This window comes from Monopterus albus, unplaced genomic scaffold (genome assembly GCF_001952655.1).
Source record: "Monopterus albus unplaced genomic scaffold, M_albus_1.0 scaffold96.1, whole genome shotgun sequence".
In the NCBI taxonomy this organism is placed as follows: domain Eukaryota; kingdom Metazoa; phylum Chordata; class Actinopteri; order Synbranchiformes; family Synbranchidae; genus Monopterus; species Monopterus albus.
The window spans coordinates 622,602-630,201 of record NW_018127976.1 but is presented as its reverse complement, the minus strand read 5'-3'; positions in this window follow the sequence as shown (position 1 = coordinate 630,201).

Here is a 7,600-nt window from a genome sequence, read left to right as displayed (position 1 = left end):
GGGAGCATACAAGGCCATAGCAGCTCCACACCTGGGCATGTCAGATCACATCTCTGTGGAGCTGATCCCAGCATATAAACCTATGATCTGCAGCACAAAACCAATCACCAAAACAGTTAAGGTGTGGATGGAGGAGGCTTCTTCAGCATTACAGGACTATTTTGAGCATACTGATTGGGGGGTGTTCAAAGAGGGCTCAGACTTTGGAGGCTTATACATCAGCTGTTCTGGACTATGTGCAGTTCTGTACTGATGCTTGTCTACCTACAAAGTCCATCAGGGTTTTTCCAAACCAGAAACCATGGTTGGACAGTACAGTGTCAACTCTGCTCAAAGCTCAGGACGCTGCCTTCAGATCAGGTGACAGGCTGGCCTATAGCAGGGCCCGGAAAGAACTAAAGAAGGGCATCTGGCTGGCCAAACGCAGGTACAAACAGCGCATTGAGGGGCACTTCATGAATAACAACACACAGAGTATGTGGAGATGTATCAAAACAATAACAGACTACAGAGGCAACAACCAGCAGGTCAGCCATGATCCCACCCTCCCTGACACTCTGAATAGTTTCTTTGCATGCTTCGATACACCTGGCAGCAGAGGAACTGTACAACTCCCTCAGCTCGAGGAACAGCACCAGCCTCTCGTCCTACAGCTACACCAGGTGAGCTCCACCCTGAGGAGGATCAACACCAACAAAGCTGCAGGACCACACAGGGTGTCAGGTTGGGTTTTGAAGCTATGTGCTGACCAACAGGTAGGAGTTTTCTTGGACATTTTTAACCTGTCCCTGCATCTTGCTTCAGTCCCTGTGTGCCTCAAGTCCTCCATCATTGTGCCTGTGCCCAAGAAATCAGCTGTCACCTGCCTCAATGATTACCGCCCTGTTGCTCTGACACCAGTAATTATGAAGTGCTTTGAGAGGATCATTCTAAAGCACATCAAGGATGTCATCCCTGTTGGTCTGGACAGCCATCAGTTCGCCTACAGAGAGAACCAATCAACAGAGGATGCTGTCTCAATAGTATTACACACAGCCCTGTCCCACCTGGAGCATCCTAACACTTATGTCAGGATGCTATTTGCTGACTTCAGTTCGGCATTTAATACTGTAATCCCAGACAAACTGGCACTGAAACTGCTCAATCTGGGACTGCCTGCAATGATGTGTCATGGATTAAGGACTTCCTCACTAACAGGCCTCAAGTGGTGAGAATTGGAAGCTGCACTTCATCCACACTGGTCCTGAACACAGGCACACCACAGGGCTGTGTGCTCAGCCCAGTTCTCTTCACTCTGTTTACCCACGACTGTGATGCCATTCACCCCACAAACACAGTAGTGAAGTTCACAGACGACACGACCGTCATCTCAGACAATAATGAGACTCACTACAGAGAGGAGATCCAGCACCTGACAAGATGGTGTTCAGATAACAATCTTGTCCTGAACACCAACAAGACTAGGGAAGTCATTATGGATTAAAGGAGGTCCAGGAAGACAATGTATGCTCCTCTTCTCATACACGGGGAGGTGGTGGAGCAAGTGGATAACATCAAGTTCCTGGGCATCCACATCACATCTGACCTGGTGAAGAAAGCCCAGCAAAGGTTTTTCTTCCTCAGGAAGCTGAAACATACTGGTCTGTCCTCTCAGTTGCTTGCAAACGTCTACAGAGCGACAGTAGAGAGTATCCTCTGTCTCAGTGTGACAGTGTGGTACGGAAGCCGCACTGCACAGGACAGAAAGGACTTGACCCGGGTGGTGAGAACAGCTCAGGGCATTATAAGGAGTCCTCTTCTGGATCTCGACTCACTATACACTGATCGGACGGGATCCAGAGGGAGGCTGGACGGATTGCTGCAGACCCCACCCACCCAGGCAACAGTCTGTTTGTGCCTCTTCCCTCCAGAAAAACGTACAGGAATATAAAGGCTAAAACAAACAGACTGAGACACAGCTTCTTCCCCAGAGCTGTGAAATCAATCACCCCCCTAACCCCTAGTCACACACACAACCTCCCTTGGACAGACACAGAACACTGGACCTCACACCTCTTCCTAAAGACTGAGATTTGCACTGAGCTGCACCTTATAATGTTACTACACGCTTGCTGCTAACATGCTGCTGACCTGATTAGGTCCCATACATCCCTTTTTATTTGTTCATATTTGTATATTGACTTATACAAGTGTGTGTTATGTAAATAATATCTCTGTCTTTTAAGCCGAGAGCTGCTGGAAAAATGTTTGTTGTGCTATGCATAATGACAATAAAGATTCTTGACTTGACTTAGGTAAATCCACGGCGTAGTTTGCCGTCAGGTAATAACTGGCTGTGAGTTGAGTCCACGGCGAGCAGTCACTGGCCATCAGGTGAGTCCACAATGAACAGCCACTGGCTGTCAGGTAAGACCGCAGTGAACAACCACTAGCTGTCAGGTAAGTACACAATGACTAACCACTGGCCGTCAGGTAAGAAAACGGCAAATAACCACTGGCTGTCAGTAGCTGGCTGTTTAGTAAGTACACCACGTAGCTGGCCGTAAGGTATGTACATGACTTTGCTGGCCATCAGGTATGTAGACGAAGTAGCTGGCCGTCAGGCATGTACACAATATAGCTGGCCATGTGAAGGTGGAGGTGTGAACCCAATTAAAGAGTCAGAAAGCTGAGGCAGCAGAACAGACAGCTACATCCTGTCATAGAGCTGTCTCAGCTTTCTGGCTCTTTAATTGGGTTCGCACCTCCACCTTCACGGGAGCTTCACACACCCCTCCCTGACAGTACAATCTGGCCAAGAATGAACCCAGCCACTAGCAATCTACGTGACTGTCCTGGCGTGAAAGCAGCTTTTCTCCGCTTTCACAAACAGGCTGTTCTGAAGGAGGCGTTGCAACATGGCTCGAACATGAGTCCTGTGTTCAGTCTCAGACGGGGAAAATATGAGAATATTGTCTAGATATACAAAGACGAATTTATTCAGCATATCCCCTAACACATCATTGACCAGGTTCTGGAACACATCAGGGACGTTAGTGAGTTCGATGGGAATGTACACAATGTAGCTGACCGTGTACAGGATTTAGCTGGCTGTGAGCTGAGTCCACGGCGAGCAGCCACTGGCCATCAGTTGAGTAAGCGGTGAGGAACGACTGGCCGTCAGGTAAGAAGACGGGAAAGGGACCACTGGCCGTCACATGGCCCACGACGTAGCTGACTATCAGGTAAGTCTTTTAGGAAGCCCTTTAGGAAGGAGTGGGTATTAACATACAGCTCAGCTCTATGACAGGATGTAGCTGTCTGTGGAATAAGTCCATGGCGAGCAGCCACTGGCAGTCATTTGAGTAACTGCTGAGGCCTTCAGGTAAGTACATGACGAGGAAACAGAAGCCATCAAGTAAGTACACAATGTAGCTGGCTGTCAGGTATGTACACGACATACCTGGCAATCAGGTATGTACACGATGTGGGTGGCTGTCAGGTAAGTACATGACGTAGCTGGCCGCAAGGTATGTACACCACATAGCAGACAGTCAGGTAAGTACATGACGTAGCTGGCCCTCAGCTAAGTTCATGACCTAGCTGGCCATCAGGTAAGTATACAATATAAATGGCCGTCAGGTAAGTAGATGGCAAATAGCCACTGGCCGTCAGGTGAGTCCACAGCGAGGAGGCAGTGGCCGTCAGGTGAGTCCATGGCGAGCAGCCACTGGCATCAGGTAAGTCCACAGTGAGGAACCACTGGCCATTAGGTAAGTACACAACATAGCTGGCCATCAGCCCAGTACATGACATAGCTTGCTGTCAGGTATGTATGCCACATAGCTGGCATTGAGGTATGTGCACAACATAAATAGCTGTCAGGTAAGGACTCAACTAAATGGCTGTCAGGTAGGGACTCGACGTACCTGGCTGTCAGGCAAGGACACAACGTAGCTGCCTGTGAGTTTGGTCCATGGTGTGTAGCCATTGGCCATCAGGTGAGTCCACGACATGGCTAGCCATCAGGTATGTACACGACATAGCTGGCTGTCATGTACACAACGCAGCTGGCCGTCACGTTAGGTACATACACATCATAGGTGGCCGTAAGGTAAGTACATGACATAGCTGACCGTCAGTTATGTACATGATTTAGCTGGCTATAAGGTGAGTCCATGGCGAGCAGCCACTGGCCATCAGTTGAGTAAGCGGAAAGGAACCACTGACTGTCAGGTAAGTACACGATGTAGCTGGCTGTCAGGTACTGTATGTACATGATGTGGTTGGCTGTGAGGTGGGTCCACGGTAAGCAGTGTAGTGGAATTTTTATAATAGCACCCTTTAAGTTTATTAGCTGATGCTTTAAAGTCATGGTATGCAGTCATTTGTGCAGTTGTGAACCCAGACCGTTTATTGCATGGCCATAAACCTTTGCATGCCCTTGTGGTTGTTAAATCAGATGTGACCTGGGACCAGAGGGCTGGTATCCTGTTGTAAATTGTATCCTGTTTCCTTTATCTGTTTGAGCATGTGTTTTCTGTTGTTGTATGCTGAGTATAAGAAGGGCAATCACATTCTGCTTATTGAGCTTCTTTCCAGCAGATTGGTTTTTGACACTCTGTTTAGAGATTGCTCCTTCCTGCAGGAATAAATATGTAATAACTCTCAGAATTGATGTTAAGTATTTATTTTACACTCACTGAGCTTTAATAGATAATTTTTCCACAACAATTCTGGTGACGAGGATGGGACCCCTCGAGTGGTTGTCTAGGACGTCCATCAGTCAGGGCCTGGCCAGCCTGGGAACAACAATTTTCTCAGCCCCAAACCTCATCCATATTTTTGAGTGATTGGGGACTGTCAGAGGGCGCCCTGGACGGAATCCAAGTATCCAATGTTTGGAGAGAAATTATTCTTTATGGTGAGTGTTAAATAAATTGGTTAAATACGTTGAGAAGAATGTTGAATTAGTAAATTCGTGAAATGTAATGTCACCTCGCTGGTAGGGAAGGAGCCCGAGCTTGTGCAGGAGGTTGAGAGGTACCGGCTAGATATAGTCAGGCGCACCTCCATGCACAGCTTGGGCTCTGGAACCTTACTCCTTGAGAGGCTGGACTCTCTATTACTCTGAAGTTGCCTGCGGTGAGAGGCGGCGGGCTGGTGTGGGCTTGCTCATAGCCCCCCAGCTTAGCCGCCATGTGTTGGAGTTTACCCTGGTGAACAAGAGGGTCGTTTCTATACACCTTCAGGTTGGGGATAGGTCTCACTGCCGTTTGAGCCTATGGGCTGAATGGCAGTGTAGAGTACCCAGCCTTCTTGGAGTTCCTGGGAAGGGTGCTGGAAAACGCTCCGACTGGGGACTCCGTTGTTCTACTGGGGGACTTCAACACTCACATGGGCAGCAACACTGACACCTGGAGGTGCGTGATTGGAAGGAACAGCCCCCCTGATCTGAACCCGAGTGGTGTTTTGTTATTGGACTTCTGTGCTAGTCACAGTTTGTCCATAACAAACATATTCATGTTCAAGCATAAGGGTGTCTATCAGTGCACGTGGCACCAGGACACCCTAGGCCAGAGGTCAATGATTGACTTTGTGGTTGTTTTATCTGACCTCCGGCCGTAGGTCTTGGACATTTGGGTGAAGAGAGGGGTGGAGCTGTCAACTGATCACCACCTGGTGGTGAGCTGGATCCAATGGCGGGGGAGGAAGCTGGACAGACTCGGCAGACCCAAACGTATTGTGAGGGTCTGTTGGGAACATTTAGCAGAATCACCTGTCAGAGAGATCTTCAACTCCCACCTCTGGCAGAGCTTTGACCAGATCCCGGGGGAGGTTGGAGACATTGAGTCCGAGTGGACAGTGTTCTCCGCCTCCATTGTCGATGTGGCCATTTGGAGCTAAGACCATAAGGTCTCCAGTGCCTGTCGCGGTGGCAATCCCCGAACCCGGTGGACATCGGATGTAAGGGATGTCGTCAAGCTCAAGAAGGAGTCCTTTCGAGCCTGGTTGGCTTGTGGGACACCTGAGGCAGCTGACGGGTACCGGCAGGCCAAGCGGACTGCAGCCTGGGTCGTTGTGGAGACAAAAACTCGGGTCTGGGAAGAGTTCAGTGAGGCCATGGAAAGGGACTATCGGTCAGCCCCGAAGAAATTCTGGCAAACCATCCTGCGCCTCAGGAGGGGGATGCAGTGCCCTGGCAAAACTGTTTACAGTGGAGGTGGGCAGTTGTTGACCTCGACTGGGGATTCATGGGAGTTTGCTCAACCAGCAACCACGTGTTTTGTGGATCTGGAGAAGTGTGTGTGTGACCTCGAGATTCCTCTGAGCCGTTATCTGTGAGGTGTGTATGTGTATGTGTGTGTGAGACTTGCTTCCTATTTGTATGTGCGCCACTGGAGAGAGAGAGAGAGAGAGAGAGACGTGTGCTTCCTTCCCATTGGCTGTGTTTTTCTGGATTTTCTCAAATTCAGCCAAAAAACAGAGACAGTCCTGAAGAAATGTCTCACAGTGTTTAACTTTAGCTTCTGTTTTGTTCTTTGCGAAGATGGTACAGGTCTTAACTTCCTGCCTAGCCTTCACTACACCAAGAAAGGCGTGCTTCAAAAACAGCCCTCCCCCTGTGGGGGAGGACTGTCACTGTCCCCAAGCATACCTTTCCTCTGCATTTGTAGGACCCAGGAAATAAACCGATCTCTTGCTTTGTCCTGCTCATCTTTAGAAAGTGTATTTAACCATTTAGACAAAAACTTGTAGAGTACTGAACCCAAAGAGTAAGGCTTAGCCTTTTTCCCAGTCTTGTACAACATTTGCAGACATATTAAAAATGTACACGTGACTGGCGCCCCAAGTGGAATGATCTCTTGTCCAGAACTGTGATCCGAAAGGGAAGCTCCTACACCAACTAAATTGGTGCGCCCAATCAACAGTTTTGTTTTAATTCCACTGAATACGCCGTCACCCTAAGGCTATAATACAGTTTTCCCATAAACTATGCCCAGCCCTGGAACCAAAAACAGTTCTGCCCGAGGCACACTGTCTCACATCGAATTCTCTCCGTAGCACTTGTTGCTATGGGATACACATGTGCCAGTGTTAAACAGCCTTTGTGCAGCAAACCACACACATTCCATGAGCAAAAAAATAATAAACTGGCGATTTCCCTGTGCCGTTATTACGTGTGGAATGTATCAAAGAGCATCTGTTTGGTTGAGATGACTCTCTGCTTATTCTCCAGCCGGAGGGAAATTAAAAAGGAAATAGGAAATTTGGGGAGACAACTGCTACTAAGTAGCAGAAATTCACTTATAAAACATGAATTTTACGTCCCTTATTGATATCAAATTCTGTAATCACGGCACTCATTTACCATCCCTCAAAATGAGACTATGTGCTTGTCAACTTTTACATGTGACAAGGAACAAATCAGCACATCATTCAAAAACAAAAAAAAGTGTTTTATTATCCTTACTGCTTTGAACACCGCTCCACAGCTTCGACTGAGACTAGGAGGTCACCCTCTCATCCTGGAAATACCAGTCAAATCAGGACCGAATGTCAGATTTCCAGCCAAGCTTGGCACAAATCAAAAGTCTGCTGGTCCGGGACTATGGACCGG